Genomic DNA, 14654 nt, shown 5'->3' with positions numbered 1-14654 from the left:
TAAAAGCAGTTACACACCGGGCCGATTATCGGCCGTCGGACAGTCTGGCGAGGTCAGTGACTCAAGTCTGTTTGGTGTATTCTGTGCAGTCCGTTAGAGGAGCTGTCGGCCTTCATTTTCGCCGACCTGACATGCTCAGTCAGAGACAGGGCAGTCGGGACTCACCTGGAAATGGCAAGCGGGATGAGCGTGACTAAGCCTCTCAAAATCTGACGAAAATCTTTTAAACTGACTTTTGTGGATCTGAAATGAAGACAGATTCAGCAACTGCATGGCCTATTTTTTCAGAAACACGTTTCGGTGAACTATTTTAGTACAATATGAGATCGTATTCTGAACAAGCTGCCATGACAGTCTGGCTTTTAGTCTCGTCTCTTTGGTGTGTTCCAAGGCACTTTTTTGACCAACTCGGGGAGACTGATCAGTCCAACTGCCTTTTCTGCCAACATCACACAAAATGGTTTTTGTGTGATTAATTGTTCTTATGTGTGTACAGGCTGTGAAAACAAATTTCCTTTAACAGAGAACAGGAAATTATCTATCTATCTGTTATGTGTGGAATGAGGAATGACACTAGTTTCAACAACATGCCATGCTCGGAATGTGTGTTTCGAGAGAAACGATAAAGCAGGAAGAGTTGAACAACTAATTCCAAATAATGCTGTAGTTTTATTTTACTCCCCTTAAGAAAACTGAAATATCAACCTAGCAAAATATCAGATTGTGTGTATATTGCGTTCAAATTGTTCTTCATCATAATCTAAAAAGAATCACCGCTGAGACATCCCCTTGTCAAACTGTCATACTGTGGTTTATGGGAAGAGAGGAGGATGAACCTGACGGACTGCTCATCAACTGAAAACAAGTTTGTTCTTGTCATTCAGAGAAATCATTATTGGCACTGATGTTCGGCTGCTTGCAACATAGTGAGGCATATTGATTGTTTGGCGTGTGATCAGCCTTACTGGAAGTATCACTGATGACTTGGATGTTGGGGTCAAAGCATACCCACCTCCTCAACATTCAACATAGAGTACACTGGTATGTTGATTGGAGATGAGCAACCTATTCTTGTTGTATACAGTTGGCTTTGGAATCTTAAAATGTCTGTATAAAGAGTACAGAGAGCAGCAGAAGTGAGTAACTCTGAGAGTGATTGTGATTTCAAAAGGCAGTGAAACTGGTTCACCCAATGGGTGTGAGAAAGAAAAATGTACTGAATGATTACTATGATTGTGCCAAGCCCAACAGTCAAGAGGCAAGGTTGACAGACAAACACTGACAATACCAATGGGGCTTCTGTACAAGGTAAATATTTCACATTTTGAGAATATAAAGTATGTTTTCTTTTTAATTGCCTAGGACATTTTAGTGAGTGTATTTGTTGTTTGTGTTTTTTTCAGAATCAAAGGATACATAGATAGAATTAAACAGATCATATCTACTGAACATTTTCTCAGTTTTTGATTTTATTTTCTGAGTTTTGATGCTACGTTATAATAGTTGAAAATGCAGTGTGAGAATGAGGTGAAACTATTGTAATTGTCACATATCTCAACCTGCATTGAGTTTTCAAAAAGAAAAGCATCTGTTTCAGTGAAGATTCTGTACAGACAACGTGGACGTAATAGTGTCCTGTAACAGCTCATCTGACTAGGTCAGGTTCACTTCCAGCCATTGTGGCATCACTGAATTTGCCTGGCAATGAATTTGCCTAGCAAATTCAATAACCATAGAAATGTTTGCATTTATTTATAGGTTTCAAAAGTCAACCAGCCAGTTTTAATCAAGCACAGACAGCCAACTGGGTTCAGCTTAGTACAGGGGTAACTACAGGGGTGAATTTTTTTTTCTTTTCTTGAATTTTCATACAGACATGTATGGACCAAATGGAATGGAATACAAGATTGCATACCACAGTTCTTTCAAGTATGTTTGAGAGGGGATTGCTATGGGTTACCTGAAATTCAACACCTCAGTACTTGACTGCATCTTCCATGAAACCATCGTATGTCCGGACAATACTCCAATACTCAGAAGGTGACAATGCAACAGTATCTGTAGACATTTGTGCAAGTCATGGCAACAAAACAGTGGTATTGAAGACCAACTCAGCTAACATGAAACAGGACAAGGATTAATTGTACAAGAGATACAAGTCAACATCTCAGGTAAGCTGACATTCTAAATTAATCTACAAAAGATTGGTTTTATTTCTTAAGAGGTGTTTGTTTTTCCTTACATTTCAGTCAGAGACATTAAGGAATGAACCATTTCTTACAACATTACACAGTATACAGTTAGGTTTGGCAGAAAAGGCATGTTTTTTTTTAAATCTGAGCAACTAGGATTATGTTATGCTAGAAAAATGTCCCTCTAACACATAATGGTTCCGAATTAGAGATGGCTGTAAACATACATGAACATTGGAGCTTAGCAAGAATTGTCAGTCTATACTGTAAATGCCAACTGGTACACTTCTATGATACTCTCCATACAGTCAATGAAATCAATGCTTCCAATGAGCTTATATATTATTATTATTATATATTACCTAAACCAAAGCAAAGCTTCATTTATTTAGGACATTGACAAACCTGATATTTAGTCATTTAAATCATATTCAGGGTAAACCATTGAAAAATGTTAACAAAACTTAATGGAATTTAGTTTGGTGATATAACGTGAGGCTGGGTGTGGTCTGGCGTATCGCGAGAATGAAAACGTGGCTTCGCATCAGCAGTGCTATATTGAGGTAATGAGTTGGGCATAACTGTCTGGTCAAGGCCTGCGTTCCACAGACAACTGAAATTTTCTATAAAATTGCATTTGTATTATAACCACTGAAATGGTAAGGTTATTGGTGTTATGTAATTGTTGTTAATGTAAAATGTTGGTTTATACATATACTTACTTAAAAGATAGCAGTGATTCATCATGTTGTTTATCTGCCGATAACCAGCTAACAGTCGGCTAACCAGCCATTCTGTTACGTTGGCCTGTTTTTGTTGAGCGATAATAGCTGTATTAATCTATTCTTTTCATGTCAGCATGATAGCGCTTAAATACAATAACTGGCTTTTCTAGTCCAGCTACATTTAATGAGGGCAGTGTCTTTATTTTGCATGGTACGTTGGAGTTGAGATTGTCCACAGGACATGTTTTTCTGTTGTGTCATGCGGAGACGTTGATTCCAAAATGTTGGATTTCCTTTTTAGGCAATATTACACACAAGCTAAAACTAGGAGCTCTTTATCTTTTACTTAAGCTGTCAGGGGCGCTTGGTCGGGACTCTCGGCTTTTATTTAAGCTGTTGAAGAGTGTTTTTACTACTATTCAGTAGTCTCACATTGCCAGACCAGTAACCTCTCAAACCTTTAGTTTTCTAATTAGATTTTCTTATCTCTTCATTCCATAATGTCATTAGCGGTTGAGTTATTGTGCAAATGGGCCCATCAATGAGTCAGGCAGAATTTAAGAGGTTAAATGTTAGTCAAACAAAAACTTGTATATTACATGTAAAATATTGTCCTGCGATGTATGATTCACACTCAGGTTCGAATCATACATCCCGAGGAGTGGTCTCTTCCAGTGAGTATAATTATTTCTCTCTTATGACCTTCATCTCGTACTCGTCACACTGCATTGTTTCAGTTTCTCACACACACACACACACACACACACACACACACACACACACACACACACACACACACACACACAATAAATATATTTAACAATGCAGATAATAACTAATAGTTAACCATGAAATAGTTATTTTTTATTAGTATGAAATAAATGTATACTCCTGTTTTCTGTTTATTTCCATTCCCTTCCTAGGTCCAGTGTGAGACCAACCCTACTGGTTTGAATGGAGTTGTGGTGTATGATGATCTAACTTATGCCGTACCTTCTGTAAGTACACACACATTAAAATGAACATTGACTTGTATAAAAATGTACTTAGATTAAAGTAAAAAGTAGGTCGGGTAAAATTAAAATGTACTCTGAGTAAAAATTACTGTTACATTTTTTCATTAAAGAAATGGGGTAGTATAAACAATAATGTAATGACCACTCTGATTTATCTTGCTGTCCCCTGTGGTGCTGCTGACCCCCAGGTTGACAACCAGCAGCCTATAGATCGAGCCCCGTCTTTGGACAACTCAACCGGTGTGAGTGGAGGATTGGAGCAGCAGTGGAGCTCAGGTAAATGGGGACAAACCATCCATACAGAATCATAATAATCTATGAAATATTTTTGATTTGAGTTTAATTTACTAAAGACAGAATTTAACTGTTTTCAGAAGAAACACATCACCAGGAGGAGAACCTAATGTTTCAGCCCCATGAAGACTCAACGTCTGGTGGGAGACATCTGAGACATTGTCCTTTCTGTCATAGTGAGACCACACACAGAGTGCCCGTCAACTGGTAATTGCAGTATTAGAATTCACACTTTACAGTGTTGATATGCACAGTACTCAGAATCTTCCTTGCAGCTCAATATAAAATGTTATTAGTCATGGTACAGTCCACAGGAACCTCTCTCTCTGATTTTGTCGTAGTCTATTGTACCTTTGTAGAACACTTATATGCCCTTGTGTTCCTTGAAAAGAGTTATTGGTCGCTACAATCATCCTATACCTTCATGAAGCAATACCTTCCAAACGCAAATACACTGTAAGAGATCAGGAACAATATCCACAGTCCCAATTCTGGGAAAATAATGCATTCAAAAGTTTAGCTGTAAATAAGCATAATCAAGTGGGTATCATCGTCCTGGTAGTCATGTGTAGACTTATTGCTATTCTATATCGACGAGGTTCCGCTTCCGGGATTGTTCAGGTACCGCCGGAAATTCTGCCAGATGTTCCTCTTTTTCGGCCGGATGTCTGTCACCTTCCACTTTCTTTGTGTTGGCATCCTAAACTCTGGTCGATTTTTGAGGACTGTGGTTAAATGCTCCTCAGATATCTGCAGGGTAAATCCAGACAGCTAGCTAGACTATCTCTCCAATCTGAGTTTTCTGTTGCACGACTAAAACAACTTTTGAACGTACACACGTTCCACCAAAACAAGTTCCCTCCCGAGGCTTTTTTGCAGAGGCACCCTTATTGTGTCCGGCGCTTAGTGCCACCCGCCCAAGACGATTGTGATTGGTTTAAAAAAAATGTCAATAAACCAGAGCACGTTTTTCTCCCATCTCGGAATACTGTGTGGACTAGCCAGACCCTCCTCCGAGGAAGGTCTGGCAATGCGAGACAAATTTATTGCTAATGTGGTGTCCCAGCGACAAACAATGAGCTAAACTTAACCAAGTGGCCTTAGTTGTCTAACTGAATGAATATGTTTTGTGACATCATATGTCATATGGGCTACTTTGGCACTGACAAAACACTGTTGTTAGTACTAGAGAATGTAGTGCTCATTTAGGTCATTTTAGAAGGCAATGATAAAATATTTTGTTATTTAGGTATAATGACTTGATTTACAAGTTGATATCAGAGGATATATGATGACAGTGATTACACATGGCTATTGGTAGATAGATACCCTTTGTGAATAATTACCGCAGAAGGCTGTATTATGGGAAAAGCAAGGAAAATCGTTGTTTTCATTAAAACAACAGCAAGTTGGTGCCACAGTACAACTGACTTAAAGCAGCTTAGAGCTGTAGCATCACATTTATACCAGCATCTGATGTGTTTTATATTGTATAAAGACTAAACAATGTGTGTAAAAGACTAAACAAACTATAAGAGCATATTGCACCTAATCACCTCATCACAATTTCCATTCATCCGACCCTCCCCCCCCCCACTAGTCACTGATGTGTGCTGGATGAATTTGTCAAGCAGGAAGATAATTAACTGGGCCATGAGATAAAAAGAATGAATACTGCAAAACTATCACCTGCCGCTACATTCATTTAATAATTTACAGCCTAAATTCATTTTGCACTACATTTGGGTGGTGTTTTTTTTTTTGTTGCACTTCATTTCATAAATATGCATGGGATGTCAATATTATTGGGCTGTTCATTTATTAAGCCTGAAGAGACCAGAGGAGTATAGAAGTCAAGATAAGAAGAGTGTATTACTCACTGATAACTCATCATCATCTATCTGATAATATTTCTATCTGGCTTTTTATTAAGACTTTGGGCTGAGCAGGGGAAGGGCACAGTGCAGGAAAATTCACGAGTGGAGCTGCCATCAGTGTGATAAAGATTCTGAAACGCTAATCACTAAAAAGGCTCAAAGTCACCGAACTTTTCACTTCTACCTCAAGACCATATTTTATTCTAGTTATTATTAAACTCGTAATTCAAATTCAAAGTCATATGGAGTTTACAGTTTGTTTTCAGGGATTCAAAAATGTATTTGACCACCATCTATATAACTGATGTATTTTACACGAACCTATGAACCATGAAACCAACAGCATGCATATTAAAGACGTAAAGTTTGAATTGTATTAAAGTATGTTTCTAATCAATCTGAAGGAAAGTATCAAGACATAGATACAGTGATGACCAGTTTCAGCCTAAACTAGTCAGTTGATGGAGACAAAAAGTGGAAAAGAGAGTGAATATCGGACTTTAATCAGCTGTCCAGAAAACTTAATTGCAATTTAATGCTGATGTTACTGTGTATCTCCTGGCTGTTCAAACTGTTTTCTAACACATTAGCCATAGCCCATTTCACACAGTGCTTAAATGCATACTATGTAACTTTTCCCTTCGGTCCCCCTACAGGTTGTCTCATTGGAACTACAGCTCGCGCGGCTGTAGTTCCAATGAGACAACCTGTAGGGGGACCGAAGAGGGAAAAGTTACATAGTATGCCTTTAAACTAATATATATTTGTCTCTGTTTCGGTATTTATTGTTTTTCTTCTTCATGTTTAATATGTTTGTTTGTATGTATGCACCCAATCACCAAGGCAAATTCCATGTAGTTCCACTACTGTGGCAATATACAGTAACTGCTTTATGATTTCTGATTCTGAAACTTTAATGTTGTGTTTACAACTTGTTCTACTGCACCAAGTGGCCAAAAAAGAACCAAAAATGCAGATTTAACTCATCTGACAACATAAAGGTTTTTACAAAACTGATGTACTTTTAATACGATTGCATTTTATTGCTAGTATGGGTTTTCTAAAGAAATGTTAATTGTTATTGAGTATTTTTTCTGCAGTGGTATTGCTACTTTTACTTCAGTGAATTCTTGTTACATTACAAAAAGGAATCACACCTCACAGAGGGAAGAAGGGTTGATTGTCTTCCTTTACCTCAGTGTGAATGTGTTACTATTGTTAATCTCTCTCCAAAAGCAAAAATAGCCTAATTTCGTGTAATCTCCAACAGTAATTGTAAAAAAATGGGTTGTTGTTGTTGAAACAGCAGTATGACATAGGTCTATATTTTTACTGAAAACCAATAGAAAAGTCAATTTACTTCCCCTATTTTTTTCTATTCTACAGTTAATTGCATTACCAACCCACATACTGTACACATGACTGATCAGGAGATGGTGGCTGAAGTCTTTAATTCTCTTCACTTGCAATTTTGCTAAAATGATGTTCTCACAAATTATGTCATGTTTTGTGTCTCTCTTGTATGCAGGTGGAGTCAGAATGGTCCATGGCTGGTGATGGCACTCGCTGGTTCTATTTTGTGGGTTTTCTTTTTGAACTGGGGCCATGATTAAGAGGGACGGCCGGGGGCATTCGTATTGTGCAGCTAGAGGTGAAATTCTTGGACCGGCGCAAGACGGACGAAAGCGAAAGCATTTGCCAAGAATGTTTTCATTAATCAAGAATGAAAGTCGGAGGTTCGAAGACGATCAGATACCGTCGTAGTTCCGACCATAAACGATGCCAACTAGTGATCCAGGTCCGGGAAACCCAAGTCTTTGGGTTCCGGGAGGAGTATGGTTGCAAAGCTGAAACTTAAAGGAATTGACGAAAGGGCACCACCAGGAGTGGAGCCTACGGCTTAATTTGACTCAACACGTGGTGCGATGCTCTCTCTGTTAGGCACAATGCTTGTTTTCTCAAAAGAAAAATCATTTTGAAATGTCTTTCGTCGTGTCATGTTGTCCTTTTTGTCACAATGGGGTTAGGAATGGAGGGGGAGGATATTGTATATTCTACATTATTATTAACTCATATTTAAATTTTATTTTTAGCCTTCCTTTGTGACATTTATTACATGAAAACCAGATTAAATGATGACGTTTTGTACAATTGTAACATAATTGTATGTACCTACTGTGAATAGGAATTTCCTCTTTGAGGACAAATAAATTATATATCTGTCTATTTATGAATCATAGTGTTTTGCCATATATGTTCCTGGCAATCTGTAACGGGGCTTTATTTTCCTCATCACAATCAGACAACTAGGTAGTTTGACAAATATGTCTTTTTTGAGAGATACAATACATGTGGATCTTATTAGTGGCTAGTGACTAAACATTGTTATGAAAAAAACTCAGGAGTAGCCCAACTCATTTCACATATGTGAAGAAGATTCGGGAGACCTTGATGAATCACACAGGAGCATTTAATGAACACTTGATTGAGGAAAGAATTTAGGCAGGCAGTATAGTTTAACCACGATGTGTTATCGTGTCGTGCCGCCCTAACTCTCTGAAGTTCCTGTCTTCCTGAAGGTGTATTTAAACTCGATAAGTTTAGCTGAACCTTCAAGGTAAACAAAGATATTGCAGGCGCCTAAATATCTTAACACAGACAAAATGTGTTAAGTGTTTACTTTCTCTATGGCCTTGGCAGGATGCAGCACAGTCTTATCATACACTGCTATGTCTCCCGTCATCTATGGAGGCACAACGCTGAAGAATTCCTCTGCCTGAAACAGGTGAGGTTATGTTGGACACTTGGGTACCATTGTCTCAATTTACATAGCATAAATTCATAAGCTGGAAATTCCACAACAATAATCTCTAGCAAAGACTATTCCATTTGTTTCCCTGACTTCTACAGCCATACCTTTATCCTGCATCATATCACACGCAGAAAAGCATTAAAGGGGTATTTCAGTATTTTTCAACCTGGACCCTATTTTCTCATGTATTTGTGTCTAAGTAGTAAATATCCATGACGTTTCACTTCCGGGATTGCTCCGGTCCCACCGGATATTCCTCCGGATGTCCGTTACCTTCCACTTTCTTTGTGTTGGCATTCTAAACTCCGGTGGATTTATGAGGACTATGGTTAACTACTCCTCTGCAGGGTAAATCCAGACAGCTAGCTAGACTATCTGTCCAATCTGAGTTTTCTGTTGCACGACTAAAACAACCTTTGAATGTACACATGTTCCACCAAAACAAGTTCCTTCCCGAGGCTATTTTGCAGAGGCAGCATTGCTCCGTCCGGCGCTTAGCCGCCGCCCAAGACGATTGTAATTGGCTTAAAGAAATGCCAGTAAACCAGAGCACATTTTTCTCCCATCCTGGAAGGCTGTGTGGACTAGCCAGACCCTCCTCCACAGCGCTGTGAAGGAGGATCTGGCAATATAAGACTAGAGTCTAATTGACTAAACACTAGCACCTCTTTGACCCCAGTACTGTAATTTTCATACAGTCCATAAGCTACTGTATTTATTATTTTCATCATGAATCTTTTAATTACTCATAAAAGTGTACTTCAAATTGTTTTAACATTGATCCATGTCCATGTTAAAAGTTTCAGCAGGGTAATAAGAAGGTTTCAAATAAAAGATTGAGTGAGATCACACTGTGATGTAAACAACAGGTAATTTAAACTGGAACAGATTTCATGCTGGAGAAAATCACTGGTGGTTGTCTTTGTTCTGGACAACATATCATTTGTGGAGTCCTGGTGTAATAATTACACTGGCACATCAGGAGGAGAGCACATGCTGGCAGGGGAGTGCCTGGACTGAGCACAGAACACTGAAAAGAGTTGAAAGAGGCGGCATGAAAAAGGCTACAAACAGACAGTTGGATTCTTCCCTGAAGGTAGACGATCAGTGGCTCTGAGTTGTGATTGGTAGGTTGTTTTCTCAAAGTAACCAAAGCACAAAAACACGAAGGGATTTCACCTTTAACCTGTCACCCCTATTTTCAACTGGGCACGTCTGCGCTGTGTTCCGGACCCCTGCGAGCAATCGCAGCCATTCAAGTCAATGCTTGATATTCCACCAGCCACGCCATGGCGTCCCAGAAGCGTGCGTGAAGCGGCTCTCCGCTCTGCTCCGCTAAATATACATGTCAGGTATTTTCACACGAGCTGATTCTAAGGTTTGAATATCTTTTGAGTGTGTACACAATGAGAACGTGACAGAACAAACTGCACTCAAAACAGCCACTATTTATATACTTTTATTTTTTCAATCTACATTGTACTCCGACAATGCAATGCACAAAAGAAATGGAGGAGCTGCTCACAGCTTGACTAAATTAAGTATTTATGAATGGTGGTGAAACAGAACGGCCTGTTCTCATGAACCAAATGTTCGAAAAGCTATGAAAAGTTAAGCACTGTAATTCGTATGATTTCCACGTTTCTTTTTTTTGCTGTGTGCACCAAATTGAGTGCTGCTGTATAGGAACGTGGCTGGCCGCGTAGGGAGGTGGTCGGGGTGGGCGTTAACACACAGGACTTTCAAGCCAGGAAGTGGAGTTCGCTTCCCAGGGAAAACAAAATACTCACCGAGGAAATGCGTGTTCCTTGGGAGTGTTTTAATGCAAACCACAAACTTTTTCCTAAATTTAACTAGCTGTATCGGTACCTAAAACTTCACTTTCGTCGGCGTTAAACGCTCACTTTTTCTTGCCTAAACTTAACTGTAAGCTCGCCGAAATTACCGGCTGCTTGTGGTGCTCTTTACCCGGAGCAGAGTCACCTATTCTTGGGTAACTGAACCACCAACTACCACTGACCTGACGGACCACCATGCGGAGCACCGTCACGGAGCTCTGTATATACGACTGAGCTGTGGCAGAGGTATGTAGCTGCGTCACGAAGCTCTGTAGCGGCTAAAACAGTTAGCAACTGCCGTTCTGTAGCACAGAGCTCTGTAGCCAATGTCACGTGACCAGCCGGCGGTCTCCTAGTTTTCGTATAATATACGTTTTAAAATGCATAACTTTTCGTACAATATCCGACGAACCCGTTCATGGGAATGCGTTAAACAGAAACAAAAACAGTTTAAGTATTGGAAGAATAGTTGGCTCTCTTTTAATTGGCACTGCCATTCTAATGTTGCAGTTTTATCGGCTTTTCATGGTGCACACCAGTTATAATGTTATATCCGGAAGACATGAGAGGCACCTGAGAAATCTTTTTTTGGGGGATCCATTTTCAAATCTGATCTAAATTGTTTTCTCTCCTGTGTTTATGACTTATAAGAGCAGGTAAAAAAAAAAGACTGAGAGTGGCGTCTTCAGCCTCCCCAAAAATTGGGGTAAGGACGCGTTCCGAGTGAAGTTCTTGCCTGAATCAGGTTGGTGTGATACTCGCTGACACATTTGTTGTATGCCTGTTTGTGCTTTAGGTCTTTTGCAAGGCTGACAAAAGACAATTCCTGTAGTGTCCAGCGTGGCATGTAGCATGCAGGTACATATTGCCTCTTTGTGCGTGGCACTGAACTTTCTGTGTCTTTGTCCTCCACAGCTTGGACATCATCTTCCGGCTGTTCTTTATCTTTTTCCTTCTATGCTTTTCTCCTGGAGGGTTGTTTTCCACTCAGGTACCTCAGGTGTTGGTGTGGAGAGTCTGTGTCCTTGTGTTGTTTCCACCCCCTGATGTTGAAGACTGTGGGCAGGAGGAACTCGGACTGCAGCTGTGATTGCTGCATTCTGTCCTGGCTCACAGGCATTTCTTGTGCCAGAGTCTTCACTTCCTAGAAGCAGACATACAGCCTCTATTCTCTGATATGGCTATGCATGTGAGAAAACTGATAAAACAAACCCAACATATTATAAAAACTTGTAATGTTCATATCATATCAAATGTGTAGATAACAAGGTGAAACTTTAAAATTAAAATTGGGTGGGTTGAGATCAACACCTACAGTATCTAGCAAAAACGTTTGTTTCAACATTGGGGGGGACACATTATAACCGGGGTGTCTGGGTCGTCCCCCAGGAAATTTGGAGCATCAAACGCTTCATTTCTGGTGAGTTTTTCAGCAACAATTCGTGCCTTTTCTGCATGTAAATATTATTGATTGATTAATCTGCTGCATTGTTCCAAACCTTTTGCAGATTCAAAACATTACACGTGTTTCGGGATGTTTTTTTTTAGGAATTATGCATATCTTAACAACAAATATTTGCTTGCCACAGCATTTAAATTCCATGACTTCATTAACCGGGCCAGTTTGATTATAGTTGAAAATTACACCTATGGTGTATAATGAACATGAGGTGCAATAGGCTACCATTTGAGTTTCCATAGAAGATAAGTACAGTATACACAGCACCAGCCTACATGGAGATGTGATATTGTACCTAATATTTATAGCTGCTGCACATAACACTGCCATCACACTGTTCGCCTACATGTCTACTTTAATAATATGAGCTTGATTTCATATATTCCTCCAACGCTCTTTTGGCAGCGTAGGAGAACATTTTCTTTTGTTGTGGGCGGTGAAGATGTGGCCAAGCGCATTCCTCCTTTACCCTTTACACCAACTAAATGTTTCACTTCTCCAGTGTCACTTTCTTCTGAGTCTATGAGTAGGACTGTTAGGGCTGTGGGTTCCTGTTGTTTTCTTTTTTATTTTGTTAACTCTTGCCCGCTTGTGTTTTGATTGATTTGACAGGTTCTCAGGTTGATTGATTTAACGTGTTTGCCCCTGTATTTAATGTCCTCTGTTCTGCTCAGTCCCTGTCATGTCATCGTTGTTGTCGAGTGTTCCTGCTTGTTCCTGTTCCTGTTTTTTGTTGGACCTTTGTGGAGTCCAGTAATTATTCTGGAATTTCTCCCTTGTTTTGGATTCTTTAAGACTCACGTTAGCCTGAATTGTTTTTTTGTCATAATAAATTCTACACCTGCATCTGCCCTGTCATGTCGTGCATTTTGGGTCCAGAATCCTTTTCTTGCCTCAGTACTCGGCCAGCCCTGACAAAGATGTCTGAAGAGCTGAGGATAGTCGATGACCTGCCCCGGACTTTGGGTTGGACCGGCTACTGCAGGTTTCCCCTACTACTCAGGGTGTGTTAAAATGTTGTTTTTTTGCTTTTTGTTTTGTTTTTTTATAACATTTCTTAAGGAAAAACTCAACTTTATGAAAAATGTACATTGAAAACAGAAAATGTGTACAGGCTGACTGAATTCATTTGTAGTCTGAGGTCATATTTTCAATCAGGCCTATGATTTCAAATAGAGGCTGTATCGGTATCAGCAACCATTAGACAGTTTATACACTAATGCAATTCAATTATTCATCAAAAGACCTTCAGGTGTAGAAGTGTGGAGCTGGAGAAGGCAGGAACAGATGTTGGATCCATGTACAATCGATATGTCAGCAGGTAGAGTGACATATGACAGGATTAGCTTTTCATACACACTTCAGGCAGAAGAAAGAGTATAGTGATTAACCTTGACGGGTATGTACATTTCTCTTTTGTTGAAATATCTTTTACATTTTTCACTTCTGTTCTATTCTTCTACACTTCTTCTGTATCATAAGAGTAAAAGGACACACACGACTGTTTTGACATTGCCCCAGAAAATCCGCAGCAATCAAGTATGCTGTACATATGGTGCTGGTTTCATTAGACGTTAAGTTTAAATGGTAGGTGGCAGCAAATTGCTTGAATACATGGCTTGAATCCTGTTGAAAGAAGATGATGGTGTCCGTATTTTCCCTCGTTGACTCAACAGGAAGGGAAGCAACTGCAGAAGCAACGTTTCAAAGTTAATGACTTATAGTAAGTTCGCTGAAAGCAATTTATGTTTAGAGTGAATAAAATTTGTGTGAATTTCTTACGTTCAACCTGATATTAATTTCATTCATTTAACTGTTTCTCCGTTGTGGAACCGGATGAAAGGTAAGAAAGAGATTAATTGTGTATCTGTGTTATGCTATGATTTAGCAATAGGCCTACAAGAACTAATAGATTATATATTGTTTCCCTTTTTAGTGTTGTTGAGTCTAACTTTCATAAAGTTTAACATTAAGTCTAAATAATTAACAAAGTGAATAAAGTTAACCAACTGTGTTATCAAGAACATGGAGGAACACAACACATTCTCACTCTCCAATCGCGTAAAATACAGACGCTTGGTCATGTGCCTTTGGCGTTTGTTATTCACACTAAAAGTCTCCTTTAGCGTCGGGACCTTTGAAGACACTTTTTGGCGCTGTGGGTCGGTACAAGAACGGGACAGTTAAGTTTGGGAAATGATCGTGGGTGGGGTTATAAAATGTATGTTTCTGTGACATGTAGGACAAGAACGGGACACAAACCCCGGTCTCTCGGGTGAAAGTCCTGTATTGTTTGACCCATTCACCTCCCTAACCAACCTCCTAACGCGGAATTTCGGTCTTTCATACTACTCGCTACCGCTGACGCTCTTAATACTACGTCTTCTTACAGCGCTGAGAGCCACTGCGAGAACGTGTTGAGGAACAACAATTTGCCAGTA

The 14654-nt window shown here is 39.5% G+C and overlaps 1 long non-coding RNA gene across 1 annotated transcript; it reads left to right on the top strand.

Annotated features, from left to right (window-relative positions):
• The first annotated feature begins 964 nt into the window (after nt 1–964).
• Nucleotides 965–8222, top strand: LOC118495939. Its single transcript, XR_004898390.1, has 7 exons — nt 965–1308; nt 1875–2171; nt 3556–3591; nt 3841–3915; nt 4122–4209; nt 4308–4434; nt 7633–8222. It is a non-coding gene; the product is annotated as an uncharacterized LOC118495939 (long non-coding RNA).
• Nucleotides 8223–14654: the final 6432 nt, after the last annotated feature.

The sequence above is a fragment of the Sander lucioperca genome, chromosome 9 (genome assembly GCF_008315115.2).
Source record: "Sander lucioperca isolate FBNREF2018 chromosome 9, SLUC_FBN_1.2, whole genome shotgun sequence".
Taxonomy (NCBI): Eukaryota; Metazoa; Chordata; class Actinopteri; order Perciformes; family Percidae; genus Sander; species Sander lucioperca.
Note: the sequence above shows the minus strand (reverse complement) of the source record. Positions and strands in the feature narration are given on the sequence as shown.